The following is a 14,596-nucleotide window of genomic DNA, read 5'->3' as shown; positions in this document are numbered from 1 at the left end:
TGAAGAGCCCCCAGCAGTGGTTCCCTACCCTGCCGTGGGCACAGCGTGCTTCTGTGTTTAACTGGGGTGGCGGTTTCCGCCTGAAGCTGTCGGCGGCAGTCTGCAAACATCCTCCTCGCCTGCCAAGCGCCACCAGCGCCAGCCGGCCTCACCGCGCCTCGCACAAGCTGCCTGGCCTGGCACCAGGCCCCGCCGGCCTCCCCAGGAGCTGGCAGCCTCCCCAGGGTGCTCTTCCCGCAGCGTCCCCATTCTGTCAGGGGCTGCGTTCCTCCAGCTACCTCTGCAGCCCTCTGGTCCCCCATGCCCAGGGTTGCTGTAGGGGCCCGGGCTCTGAAACCTGCGGAGGAACCAAGGAGGTTTGGGGAGATGGGAAGTCCAGAGGCATGGGCACCCTGTGGGGCACACAAGCATCACAGGGTCTGGGGACAGGCTGGCTCAGAGTTCCTTCACTGGCCCCTGGTGGCCCATCGGGTCTACCCTTCCTCATCTGAGGACACCAACAGCCCACGTGGTTAGGTAGGAGCTGTGGCTACAGGTGGCCCAGGTGCCTTTGCCTGCCCTCTGAAAAGGTGTCCCACAATTGGGGATCCACCTGTGGGCTCCAGCTGCCCTGAACCCTCCACTTGAGCTAGTCACCAGTGGACACAGGGGCTTCGTGGCCACATCCAGTTGTCCCTGTAGCATACAGTTTCTGGGGTACACAACCTTGGGGGACACAGCCTCTAGGGGATACTGCCTCTGGGGATCCTGGAAGCCCAGCCTCGCCTGGCCCCCTCCTTGGCCTAGACCCCACCCCTTGGGCTTTGCACTGGCACAAGGGAGAGCCTGGAGTCCTGAGGAGATCCAGTCCTGGGCCCTGTGCACCTACCCGTCTCCAGGCTGGACTGGCTCTATTTGCCAGATTCCCCAGGACTGGTGCTGCGGTCGATGGCCTCTGGGTCTCTGGGATGATCCTGGCTGGGCTTCTGGAGGGCAGCTTGGTTTAAGGTTAGCAAGTGATTGAGCTGCCCCTGGCCTTGTGATTAATGTCTGCGCACCCCCATTATCACCAGCTGGTGACTTCTTGTCCTTTGGATGGTGAAAGCCAACCTGCCTGAGCCAGGGGCTGTAGGTACCACGAAGAGAGGGTGGTGGGGGTGTGCCCCACCTGCAGCCCAGGTGGCCTCCTCCAGGTCCACTTTCTTTCCCACAACCCAGAGTGGCTGCTGCCGAGCTGAGGAGGGGAACATGGCCAGCTGGGACCCTGAGCTCACCCTGAGTCTGCTGCCCTAGGCTCTGAGACTCCTGAGGAGAGTGGGAGACCCTGGCTTAGAGCGCATGGGTAGAGGGACATCTCGGCCTTCTCCCAGGCCTGGAGTCTCTGGGCCTGGTGCCACTTCAGCTCTGCCCATGGGTGCCTCAGTTTCTCCCATGTCTTCCTCCACCTCTGAGGCATGAGGCTCCTTTGGGCACAGAGGGACTGGCAATGCTCCACTGCTCAGGAGCTGGGGGCCAGGCCCTGGTGTTTCTCACATAGCAGCCCAGCTTCTGGGGCCTGTGCTACCTCCCCAGGGCCAAGGTGTGTGCCTCGGGCCAGCAGCCCAGGGTATGGCCTCCTGGGACACTGCTTTGTGAGTGAGCAAGGTCGCTGGGGAACACAGGTCCTAGGCGATGAGGAAACACAGATGTTGTCTAGAGGATAGAGGACTGTGGGACAGGTGAAGAGATATGACAGGCAGCTGCCTCCAGCCCAGGACCAAGTGAAGCTATAGGTGCTGGCTGTGAGTCACCTGACCCTCCCACCTACTTGTCCCCCTTGGAGGAGCCCAAACAGGAGCAAGAGGGAGGAGGGAGAGCAGGAGGAGAAGGAGGAGGAGCAACAGGAGGAACAGGAGGAGGAGGAGTGGGAGGAGGAGCAGGAAGAGGAGGAGGAGCAGGAGGAGGAGCAAGAGGAGGAGCAGGAGCAGGAGGAGGAGCAGGAAGAGCAGGGGGGAGGAGGAGCAGAAGAAGGAAGAGGAGCAGGAGGAGCAGGAGGAGGAGCAGGAGGAGGGGGGAGGAGAAGGGGGGAGGAGGAGCAGGAGGATGAGGAAGAGCAGGAGGAGAAACAGGAGGACAGGAGCAGGAGCAGGAGCAGGAGGAGGAGCAGGAGGAGGAGCAGGAGGAGGAGCAGGAGGAGGAGCAGGAGGAGGACAGGAGCAGGAGCAGGAGAAGGAGCAGGAGCAGGAGAAGGAGCAGGAGCAGGAGAAGGAGCAGGAGCAGGAGCAGGAGAAGGAGCAGGAGCAGGAGCAGGAGCAGAGGAGGAGCAGAGGAGGAGCAGGAGCAGAGGAGGAGCAGGAAGTCCCACCCATTCACAGCCCTGGCGCAGGAAGTCCCTGCTGCCCACCTCCTCAGACATAGTACTCAGTGTGCAAAGGCCAAATTCCTTTTCCTTTGGTGCCTTTGAATTGGGGGCTGAAGCATGGACTAGTGAGAAGCGAACCTGGGCCCACCCGCACAGTGCGGTTATGTCACACGTGCGTGGCTGGGGATTTGGCTCAGCAGCTCTACGCCCACCTGGCCAGCATGAGTTCCATCCCGGTACCAAAAAGCCCAACCTGTCTCTCAAGTGTATTTCCTTCCTGGAGCAGCTAAAGATGCTCCACTTGGAAGATGGGGCAGTTAATTTCTGGGTTTATGCTACACATGAAACGCAGCGCGCCATTAGTGAGCCGGCGACATTGGCCTTAAGTGTGCTTGGCAGAGGCTGATGGAGGGGACAGCCACAGCGGCTGGGTGGGCTATTGCCCACATCCCCAGGGCAGAGGCTGGCTGACTGCAGGAGCCCAGAGCCTGAAGCTCCTTACCTGAGCAGGGAGCTGGCTTGAGCTGGTCAGGCAGGTGCAGGGTGGGCACCTGGCTGGGGGACCCTGTGCCGTGCCCTGTGGCCCACGGTGACCCCTCGGGGCCCTCTGCCTAGCGCAGGGCTCCCTCTCACTGACTGCCTGGCTCCACCCTTGACAGGACAGCATGCCCCTTGGCAGGTGCCCCTTGGCAGGACAGCATTCAGGCTCTTCCTGCCCATAGGACAACTTGAGAACCACAAGGTCAGCCCTGAGGGCTGGTGGCATGGGGGGCAGCGGGGCAGAGGCAGCAAACAGCAACCCCCACATCTCTGAACCAGCAAGACGCAGATGGATCTGGGGCACCGCAGCCTCGTAGCTGTGACCACATTCCAAAGGCCGTAGTGCCCACCCGTAGTGCCCTTGTGTAGCGAGCTGTCCCCCCTGCCCACCGTTCATGGGTTTTCAGGCGCTCGGTGAGCGGCAGCTGCTTACAGGCAGGGAAGGAGCGCGGCTTCATCTGGGGTAACAAACGATGCTTGATTTGATTTTAAATGCAACGACAGCCAGATTTATTTCTTATTTAATCGCTCCTGCACTGGCAGAATGGGACTGCATTAAACTCCCTGGTGCGATGTGGACTGGAGTGCCTGGTCCGGTGGAGGAGGCACTGTAGGTTCTGGTCCCGGTGAGCTGCGTGTCCAGAGTGGGTCCCTCTCACCCACACAGGCGGCATAGTGTTATGCTTTCCTGCTTCAATTTTTCAGTAATAAAAATATAGGCCATGGGATTCTCTTTGCATTGCAGATAAACCATCTGGATTCTTTATTAAATATTTTTATTAATCTGAAGTACCACGAAGCGCCGGAGCTGGTAAATCAGGCTGCGGCCGTTGACTTCCCAGCACCCGGTGAAGTGGCTTCCAGAGCGTGCACCCTACTGGTAGGTTCCTCCTCCCAGGTCAGGATGGGTCCCTTGCCCATGTGCCTGGCAGGAGCGGTGCTGTGGGATGTTTGTTCCTTGACATGCAGTGGGTTTGGGGAGCCCCTCTGAGACCCCTGCTCAGCCTCCTGTGTGGTTTGGTATGAGGACCTTCGGGCCCTCACAGTCAGCTGGGAACATGGCCCCCTGGGCCAGCGGGGGTCCCACAGAGGGAGGCCTGCTTTCAACCAGAGTATTGGATGGTGACAGGAGGCCAGGGTGGGTCTGCCTGTCCCCAGCCCCAAGGCAGGGCTGCACGCGGAGGACCGGGGTGATGGCTGTGGGTACAGCCTCTTCCTGGAACCTTCTCTCTCCAGCCCTGCTAGGCGCTCCTCAGAACTCCTCATAGTCACTGCCTGGCACCTGGGCGGGTCATGGCCACTGTGATCCCCTTTTCCACTGTGTGGTGCACATGGTGGCCCTGACTCTGGTGCAATCCAGCTCATGAGGGGCCTGTGGAAGGCAGGGCTCCCCGGCACCAACCACGTGGTAATCTCAGTGCTGGGGTTCCAGGGCCTCTGAGGGGGCTCAAATGGCTCTGGGTTCAACTCTGAAAGTGGGGATGGTGTATTGCTGCATGCGACAGCCAATGATGCCTGGACAGGCCTTGCTCAGGGCCAGCACCCTCTGCTGAGGCGCAGCTATGCCCCAGCACTTCCAGGCCTCTGTGCCCGAGCCCTGTGTGACAAGTTCTTGCCCTCCACTTGGTCTCCCAAGCCGTCCTACAGAGACTGGAGCTGCTGCACTCGTGGTTGGGCATCAGGGGGCAGTGACCCCCACCCCGAAGACCTGGGTGTCTGCTCTACCTGCCAGGCTTGCGGCCAAGATGAGGACCACTAGGAACACCCTGGAGATGCTGGAGGTGGGCCTGGGTGGGCAGGGGGGAGGATCCCGAGGGAAGGGGCTGTGCACTGCGCTCCACCAGGTCCTGGCTGGAGGACCGAGGGAGGGGACACGTGCAGAGACCCCTGGGCATGGCCATCACATCTCGGGTCCTCTATTGTCACACCAGAGGACAACCCCCCTCCACGAGGACCCCATCGCCTACTACCCTGGTGCTGCTGTCCACAGGTGCCCTGGGCGGAACAGTGTGTGTCTGGGTAGGCAGTGCCAGAGATGTGACCTTGGCTGCTGGCAGTGCCCTGGAGGAAGAGGGACAGAATACCCACTGGCCAGGCACCAAGAATGCTGTGTTCCCACCACCCCACAGCAGGTTCCCACAGCAGGAACCAGATCTGAATGCTGCTCCTGTGCCCAGCCTGCCTGCCATGCCCCGGGCCAGGGGTCACTCCAGCCCCAGGCCCCAAGGACTGGGGCAGAGCCTACAGCCCCCTCCCCCAGGTCTGGTGGTGCTGGAGGGTACAGGGGCTAAGGGAGGGGCCCAGGGTAGCCTGTTCCCACCCTGCCTTAATTTCCCCGACTCAACGGTGGGAGGGGGCCTCACAAGGCAGCTGCGCCTCTGTGGCCCAAGGCAGAAGCGAAGGCCCAGGAGACACCAGTGCTGCCCCATAGGAATGAGGCCTTGCGTGCCTGCCCAGCCCCCAGCCACTTCTCCCAGAGCTGGGCCTCCCTGCCATCCCTGGGCTTCCAGGGCATGGGGCAGTGGGGGCCCAGCCAGCTCCCCAGATTGTCGCAGACCCTCAGCACAGGGGCAGCAATGGAGATGCAGATGGTGGCAGCTCATCCCATGGGGCTGGGCGCCGGGGCAGTGGGTCCCAACCTCCCTTGTTGGAAGTGCCCACCCTGGCCCAGCTTGGGAGTTTTCTTGGGTCTGTCATCTCGGGGGTCCCTGTCTGAACCCTGCTTGAGGGTGGCATTGGGTGGGAATGGGCTGCACCTCTGTAGGCTGGGCCTCCCAAGCAGAGGGGCAGTGGAGCTGGCTCTTCATCCTGTGCCCGCCAAGCTCCTAGTGCCACTTCGAACCCGGAGTCCTGGGCAGCTCACACTTAATGCTCTTGAGCAGTGTCCTGTGCCAAGGGTCAGGGCCATAGCCTTGCAGTGGGCCAAGGGTGGTTGTGCCAGGGATGTCAGGCTCCAGGGTCTTGCCGAGGGGCTGCCCGAACTCTGCTGCAGGAGCAGCCACGGGATGAGGACACCAAGGCTGCTGCCTCTGTGGTTCTTGGTGGAGGTGGCGCCTCACAGCAGGTGCAGGACAGGGCCACACCTACCCTGCCCTGCCACCCCTACCCAGGGCTGGCTCCACCTCTCAACTTGCTGTGTGCAGAGAATCTGGGCCCCCAGTGAGGACTGAAGCCCTGGGCCTAGGGCTTGGGCAGGAGCCAAGGACAGAGGCCAGGACAGCAACTCCTGCCGCCTCTGGGAACCCTGCCGTCCTGCGAACAGGCAGAGTGTTTAGGGGCTCATAGCATCACACCCTGACACAGAGGGTGTGGTTTCCAAGCAGGTCTCCACTCTCGGTGGACCCCAGCAGGACAGTCCATGATCGGGTCATGGTGGGCATGGTGGTACGTGCCTGGGATCCCAGCACTCTGGTGGAGGGAGGTGCCTCTGAGGCAGGAGGATAGCAAGTTGGAGCCCAGCCTTGGAGACTTACCGAGATCCTGCTTCAAAAAATGACTAAGGAAAACAAACAAACAAACAAACAAACAGAGAGAGACTGAGGAGATGGTTCAACATGAAAGCCCTCAGTTGAATCTCCAGTACTGAAAAGTAAATAAGTAGGGCCAGTTCTGAGGCTAACTGCTGAGCTGGCCCAGACCCATGAGACCCATGAGTCAGGTCAGGGCCATGCACCAGAGGTCCCACGGCCTCAGCTGAGTGATTTGCTAAATGACTCGCAGAACTCAGAAAGGCACTTTACTCACTGTCATGAGTTCAATGCTAGGAAAATGTGGTTTTTACCCACCATGGAGTACTACTCAGCCATAATGAAGGATCAGTTTAACTCCTCTGTAGGAAAATGGATGCAGCTTGAGACCATGGTAAGTGAAATAACTCAGACACAGGAGTGTAGGGAGGGCATGGTTTCTCTCAGGCGAGAAACCCAGAGTGTGAGTAAGTTTAAAGGCAAAAAAAGAAAAAGATAGCTAACAGGAAACAGGGACACGGATTTCTTTGCAAAAGACAAGGAGTCCAAGAGGTGGAGGGGGCGGGCAGGAAGGGGACAGAAAGAGAATGCAGAGAAGGTGGCCACTCGCCCTGCACACGTGAACGAATGCATCTAAAAATTAAAGAAGGAGAGGGCACCACCGCCCAGAGGAGAAGCCAAGTTCTGGCCACCTCCTCTCGGGGCTCCCCCAGGTCCCTAGAGGACCCATCCCGGAGGCCCTCAGAGGTGGAATGAGGACAGGGGCCAGTGGGGAGGGGACGGGGCTGCTAGGCTGAGCGACGGTGGTGGCCATGGAAGCAGGAGAGCTCACCTGCCACGCTCTTCGCCATCGCTGAAAAGCTTAAATGCATACATAGAAAATTCCTGGTGAAAAAGCAGATGGGTACATTGGTCCCCTGCAGGGGCTCCCAGGTCACGGCTGGAGCTGTCCGAAGCCCTGAATGGTTGCCTGGCTCTGGCCCCAGTGTGATCAGGGTTGGGGCCTGTGTGGCTGTGATGTGGTAGCCAGGCACAGGGACATCCTGCTCCTCACGAGGGGTCTCGATGTGGACTCCTTGGCAGGGCTGATGCTGGGGGCCTGGACACAGTTACCCCAATATGGGGACCCTGGCATGGCAGACAGAGGCATCCCCTCCCGGGTCCTCCTCAGAAGCTACCGCCCAGACTGATCGATCTTGAAGCTCCCAACAGCCTGAGCCCCATAAAAGGTCATCCCAGACGGAAGGTCCGAGAGGCCGCCACAGGATGGATACAGTGTCCCATCCTGGGACAGAGAAAAGGTGTCAGGTGAAAACAAGGAAATCTGAATAAAATAAAAACAGCAGCAGCCCTTGGGGGCTGTGGCTGCTCCGAGGAGCGTGGTGACCTCCAGTCCCTGCGGGCTCCCTTCCCCGGAGCCAGCCCCTTCCCAGGTGGCGTGGCTGGACCAGGTGGGTGTCAGCGGAGGACCCTGGGCGAGCCACCTTGGGAAGAGAGCAGCAGGAAGGGGAGAGGTGCTCAGAGGGCTTCGGGCGGGTGTAGGGTGGTCAGAGCCGCCACAGTTTAACCTGTTGTGATGAGGATGCTTTTGTTATGGAAAATGCCGGAAAGCCATTAATGCAAACCATGAAATATTCAGTGAGGAAGTTGCTTAGCTGCCCGGGTTCCCAGAAGCGGAGCTGGCGCTTCCTGGGCCCCAGCTCCCAGGCAGCTGTGGCTGCTGCCCCGAGGCCGGGGGGGGGGGGGGGGGGGGGTCAGAGCTGTGGTCACGAGGGATGGGAAAAGAGCTGCTCTGGGTGGGGCCACTGCATCCCCTTCTGAGTGAGCAGGGACGGTCACCTGTGAGTGTTCCTGTCTGAGGCCATGGGCACACAGCCCTGCTTCAGGATGGATGCTAGGGTGGTGGCTGCCATATTCACCTTTACGCTGTGTCCCTCCTGGCTACTGCCTGGGGCCACACAGCCAGGACCTGGGTCCAGATCTGTTTGGTTCTGAAATTTTCCTCTGATCCAACGCCCCATCAAGGAGAAGGCACAGCAGACAAAGCCAAGTTAGGAACAAGGGGGACAATGCCGGGGAGAACAGCTGCTCCCCACGCCCTAGGACACAAGAGCACAGTGGTAGGAGGGTACAGGGGCACCATGAGTGTGATTCTGTAAACAGCAAACAGAATCATTGTGCAACCCAAAGTTAGGTCCTCCTCTGGGTCTGTGCCAAGAAAGCAAAAGTCGGCACAGGAAGGGACGCTTGTCTCTCACACCCACCTGGGTCACTCAGCAGGCATGCCACGGGAGCTATCCATGATTCTTCCATACCGTGGATGCTCCGCCCCAGGCAGGAAGGGGTCTGACCCCTGCTACGGTGCCTGGCAGTTGGATGAAAGTGCAGATCTCTGGGTGACAGTGAGCCCAGCACGATGGAGAGTTCACCACATTTTCAAAATGAGGCGCAGCACTAGTGAGCGCTGGGGAAGGGACTGCCTGTGGTGGGCACTAGGTACTGGGCACACAGATGTCTGCTGCAGCCCACAGTGAGCAGGGCCCTGGCTGGTGGGTGGCCAAGCTGGATGGTAAGAGCCCAGAAAGGGGCACCATTGAGCCCAGAGCCTAGGCCCTGGGTTGCTGGGCTCCACTTTCTCCTCCCTTGGGTGGTCCTCAGGGCCGTGCTTGGGAGGGACCTGCAGCAGAGGAGGCCTGAGCCCCGTGACCTGGAGAAGGCTGCTGCCCACCCTGGTCCAGTGGCCCTGTCCACATTCTCCGGCACTTCTGGGGCCCAGGGTGACTGCCAGACTGGGCAGGGAGGGCCAGGTGGGGCAGGCCTGGGGAGGAGGAGCACGGTTAGCCCACGCCTGTCCTGCATGTGCCTGGCCAGAGGCCTCCGGGGACCAGCCTTGTCCCCAGGGGATGGTCCCGAGGGGAGCTTGTCATTCTCCTTGTCACAGGGCATGAGGGGCTATGACATTCAGCAGGTAGGAACCTGGTGGCAAGTAGGGGACAGGCCTGCAGTCCTGTGCCCTCCCTGGGGGCAGCCACACGCCCCATGAGCCTGTCGGGGAAGGTCATAGGCCCAGCCTCAGAGGTTGGCCAGTCAGACTCCCTAGGACGCGGTGCCCAGGTGTGGCCACAGACATCCTGATGCCAGTCCTCACCCAAGCAGGCTTCGAGAGGAGGACTGGGTACAGTGGGGAGGCTGAGACAGGAGGATTGCAAATTCGAGCCCAGCCTAAGCAATTTAGTGACTGATTGTGACCCTGTCTCAAAATAAAGGGGGCTGGGGATACAGCTCAGCATGGGAAACCTGGGTTTGGTCCCTGCGTGTGCACATGCACATGCAAAAAGAAGGAAGGAAACGAGGCAGGAGGTGGGCTGGTTCCGTGAGTGGCTCTCACAGGGCCCACAGTCCTCTGATGGGCAGAGCTATGGATGCCCCAGAGCTGAGACCAGCCCAGCACAGGCTGCCTGCCCTGCTCTGCCATGTAGGTACACTTGGTGTGGCTGTGAGAACCGGAAGACAGAAGTCCAGCTCTGTACCCATCTAGGGTGCCCGGCCTGGATGCTCAAGGGCAGCCTCAGGGCACGGCTGGGGGAAGCCTGGGTGCAGGAGCAATGGGGCCAGGGTGGTTGCTGTTCCATCCTGGAGGCTTTGGGACTTCAGCAGGGAGGCTCGATTTGGATAGGCTGGGGACAGAAGACAGCGACAGCATCCCTAGCAGGGAAGGAGCCTGAGGGTGACCCTCACTGGCCCTCATCCCCTCTCACCCTGCTTCCCTTGAACAGCCAAGGAAGGGCATTGTGAAGCCTTATTTCTACTTAAATGTGTGTTTGCTGAGCTGCCCCAGCTTATGGAGCATTTGGACCCGGCCGTAACCGCCTTGGGTGATGGATGCGATACCCAGAAGATGCTTCCAGGAAGCCACCATAGCTGCTTCCTTCTGTCCAGCTCTGGACACGGTCACAGTAGAGGAGCCGAGAGCAGGCCAGGGTCCTGTCCCTGTCCTCCCAGACCCAAGGCAGCAGTGAGGGCGCAGGAGGCCCAGCCGTAACCCTGGCCCTGGGCAGTCCTGGAGTGCAACCTGGCTGGCTGCTCCTGCTTTAGGAAGACTCAGAGTATCTTGTCTAAGGTCACAGCAGCAGCAGGCACTGGTCAGTGCATCTGGCCAAGCTTCCTATCCTGTACTCCAATCAGGCGGGCAAATCGGTTAACCTTACTGTGTCAGCTGGACTGGAATGGGAGCTGCTGGGGAGATTAGGGAGGCGTACCTCAGCATCTGGGTGGGCTGTGGGCGTGGCCTTGGGGTCTGTTCCTGGTCTCTCACCATTCTACTCCAGCACAGGTCCCTGCTCCGTCTCCCAGCAGCCGTGAGCCAAGTATCTCTCCTTGCCACGCCATTTGCCATGATGTCCCTGCCTTGGAGCCTTCTGAGCATGGACTGCACCCTCTGAGCCCATGAACCAAGAACCCTGCTCCTCCTGTAAGCTGTGGGTTTCAGACAAGGGTCTCAGCTGAGCAAGCTGACCAGCACCCTGCCATGGCCTGTTGCATGGATGGCTGCAGAGGTGGAGGGATAAGGGACAGTTCACACCCCTCGAGTTCCCCCCAAGTCAGCTGCTGCACCCCTGTGAGCCAGCTGCTTCTTAGGACCAGGCCGCAGGAAGAATTGTCGACCCTAGGGCCCTCTCCCCAGGGTGGCGGGACTGGCGAGCTGCCTGGTCAGAGGCCTCACTCCCGGCTGACCAGGATGGTCGCTGCCATTTCATTGTCTTTCTTACAAGCTGGAAAATTATTATTCATGACAACAAACTTAAAAATGAAATAATAAGTCTGTCCTTTTAGAAAGCAAATTGGGATGTCGGAATATTCATGAGCTGTGACTTCAGGGGAGATTATCATTTGGTTAAGTCAGCAGCGGAGGAATTTAGGGAAATGTGCCTGTCAGTCTGAGGAAGCGGGTGATTAATACTTTCCTGTTTGCGGGGCCCCTGGATGGGTGCATTTTAATGTAATAATTAATTAACCTTGGATAGCTCACATTTCACGGGCTCCTGATGCCTTGTCTGCCCAGGGGGGCACAGCCCCTCCCCAGCCCAGCACCCAGTCTGACTCCGGGGACCTCTGAGACACAGCACCAGGAGGATAGGGTTGAGCCCCACTGGCTGCAGGCCTCCCTGGGCGGGGAGGGGGGCACAGCCGCAGCCTGCAGCAGTGACTGACTGACCTGTGAGGGGGACTTGGGGAAGGCTGTTCTCGTGCCGCCTGGCTTCCTGTGGACGTGGGGTCTTTGTAGATGGTTTGGCCAGAGATCTCCGGCTGAGGTCACCCTGGAGTTAGGTGGCTACAGTCCTTACCCCAGTGGGGAGGACAGGGAAACAGGGGAAGGCCACCGCTGAGACTCAGGCAGGACAGCAGGAACGGGAGAGGTGGAGCTGAGCCCCAGAGAGACCAGTCCTGAGCACCTACTGCTGACCACCCCCTGGGTCGCCAGGGCAGGGACCTTGTGAGCAGGGCACCCTCTCTGGGTTGTACCTGTTGTCACGAGGCCCGGTGCATCAGCAGGGTGGCTCTGGGGGGCTCTGAGGGGCCACAGGGCAGCACAGTGCCTCCATTGGCACTGCAGCAGGCTGTGGAGAGGGCAGGACCACGTCCGGCTGCCCGCCTGCTTCTCTTTAGGTCTCGGATCTCAGATCTCATCCGTAGAGCGTGGGTCCAGAGCTGTGCTCACACCTGGGCGCCCAGCAAGGGCACAGGACTGAGGGTCTCAGCACCCGCCCAGCCTCCCTCGTGCCCATCCCTGTGGCCCTTCCAGAGTCCTGCACTCATGCTGCGGGCTGGCACCTTCCTCGCCCGGCCCCTCAAGGCCCCTGCACTGGCTGAGGATGTAATGTGGGGACCCAGAGGTCCAGGTCACCCCCACAGGCACACGCGTGGTCACAAGCACTACACTCACGGCATGCGTTCCTGGATACACACACACACATGCACAAAGGTGCTCCCACCTGAATGCACTCACACACACAAGCGTGCACACACCCACATACACACGCGCATGCACATACTCACCCCACCCGGCACCCCCATGTCCCCTTCTAGGCAGGACGGCTCACCTGCGCCCCCTAGTGGCTTTCTTAAGGCACTGCCTCTTTCCCTTTTTTCTTTTTGGTTGAGATGGGGTTGAACAGTGACTGTGTAATCCAGGCTGGCCTCAAATTCTTGATCTTCCTGCCTCAGCCTCTTGAGTGCTGGGTTATAGGTGTGCATGAGAAGGCCCGGAAGCCTTCATTTTATTTTTGTTTGTTTTTGGTTTATTTGAGATAGGATTTCACTATGTAGCCCAGCCTGGCCTTAAACTTGCAGTGATCCTCCTGCCTCAGCCTCCTGAGTGCTGGGATTATAGGTGTACATCACCAACCTTTCACTTTCTTAAGCAACTCAAGCCAGAGTTAGGAGACTAGGAGGGGACCTAGATGGGGGTCAGCGATGTCTCTGTCCACAGGGGGTGAGGTTTAGGCCAAGCCTGAGGAGGTCGGGTGTAGTGTCCAGCATGAGGGTGGCAGGGGTGGCCCACACTGGCCCACAGTGACCTTGGGCCAGCATGGACCTCGGTTCAAATGAGCAGGAACCCCTATGTGAATTCCCTTGAAAGGATGCCCCATCCTCCAATGGGCTGGGACCCTGTGACATGCCTGCCTCCAGTGGCCGCAGCACGTGGTAGGTACTCAGTGAGCCCTAGAGCTGTGGGTGCTGGGTTCCCTGAAAGCAGGGGCCAGCTTCGGGGAGCAGCACCCAGGCTTTGAGGGCTCTGGGGAGAAGCTGAGCCCCACAAGGCTGGGAGGTGGAACTTAGGATATGCTCCCATGAAGAGCTGTACCCAGCACTCCACTTATCCTCTCCCAGAGGGTGAGAACCCCAAAGTACCTCCCTGGGCTGGGGCCAGGTGGCCTCAGGGACTCTAGGCAGCCCCTCCATGTCCATGCAGAAGTGCAGCCCTTGGAGAAGGGAAGTGAATAGGGCACCTAGCCCGCCAGCTGGTTCCCAGGGTCCTCCCTATGTGCACCCCTCAATCCAGCCATACGTCTAGCAAAGGGACTTGTCCCAGGTCCTGTTGGGTGCTCCCTGTCATTCCTGATTCCAGGGGATGGGGGTGACCACCACTGGCTCTTTCCTGGGGAGGAGCTGCCCTGGTTTATACCATCTCTCAGCCCCCTTGGACATATTTTGCCAACATGGTCAGGGTGCCAAGGGCTGGGCACCCAGCATGGGCTTCCTGGAAGAGGAGGTCCTTGGCTCTGAAGCATGGGCTGGTTTCACACTGGGAGCAGGAGGAGTGAGGGAGAGGCAGGGACTGTGCTAAGCCTGGGGAGGGAAGACGCAGCTTCCTGACATGACCAGCAGGGGCCTGGAGCCTGTCATTCCTGCACCCTGGAAGAAGGCTGAGGCTAGGGTATGGCCCCAGGAGCTCCTGGGAATAAGCTTGGGCCAGGCATGGGCAGCTTGGGCCCTCAAGGGCAGAGCCACTGGCCAACTCAGGACAGATGACCATGTGTCCCCGGCGTCCAGCCTGGCTGGGCCAGTGGATCCTCTGCCAGCACTGGAGTCAAGACCCATCATGGAGTCATTTTAGGAACAGGTGAAGCTGGTTAGTCACTCAGCATTACTGTGTGTTGTAGGCAGGGGTTATAGGGAGAACAAGACCATACAGGGCACATAATTTATAGTATTACTTATAATGGTCACCCAAGGAATGGAATACAAAGAAAGTGCAGTAAATCTGTCCACACACTTGAGACCTGGAAAATCTAGCCAAGGGCCTGAGTGCCAGGGCAATAACCTGCATGTGCCCAGCTGAAGATCTACAGCCCATGACAATGTCCCCAACAAGTCCAACTGGAGGCCTACAGCCCATGACAATGTCTCATGCAAGTCTGTTTCACCGGTCTGTGTTGGGAAGGCCCAAAGGTCAGCGGTGGAAGCCTGAAAGCCTGTGCCAGTGGGGTGAAGGAGCTGTGCCAGCTGGCTGAGAGAGCTGCACCAGTGCCAGGAGTGATGCCCAAAGTAAGGCCCAGAGCTCCTCCAAAAAGTACCACAGCCATTCTTGATGACAGCGAGGTGCCTTGCTCCCACCAAGTTCATATCGGGAAAGAAGCTCAGTAAGCCCCTCCAGGAGAATCAACAGCACCACTCCTCCCTCTCCAGGCCTCCTTTTTATGCTGGCAGTGATTCTCAGGCGGGCCCTCTGCACCTAGTACCACACTGACTCAGTTCAGCTGGACCT

Source organism: Cavia porcellus, unplaced genomic scaffold (genome assembly GCF_034190915.1).
Source record: "Cavia porcellus strain 051 isolate PalLab524CR breed Dunkin Hartley unplaced genomic scaffold, mCavPor4.1 scaffold_49, whole genome shotgun sequence".
Lineage (NCBI taxonomy): Eukaryota > Metazoa > Chordata > Mammalia > Rodentia > Caviidae > Cavia > Cavia porcellus.
This window is presented reverse-complemented; position numbering follows the sequence as displayed.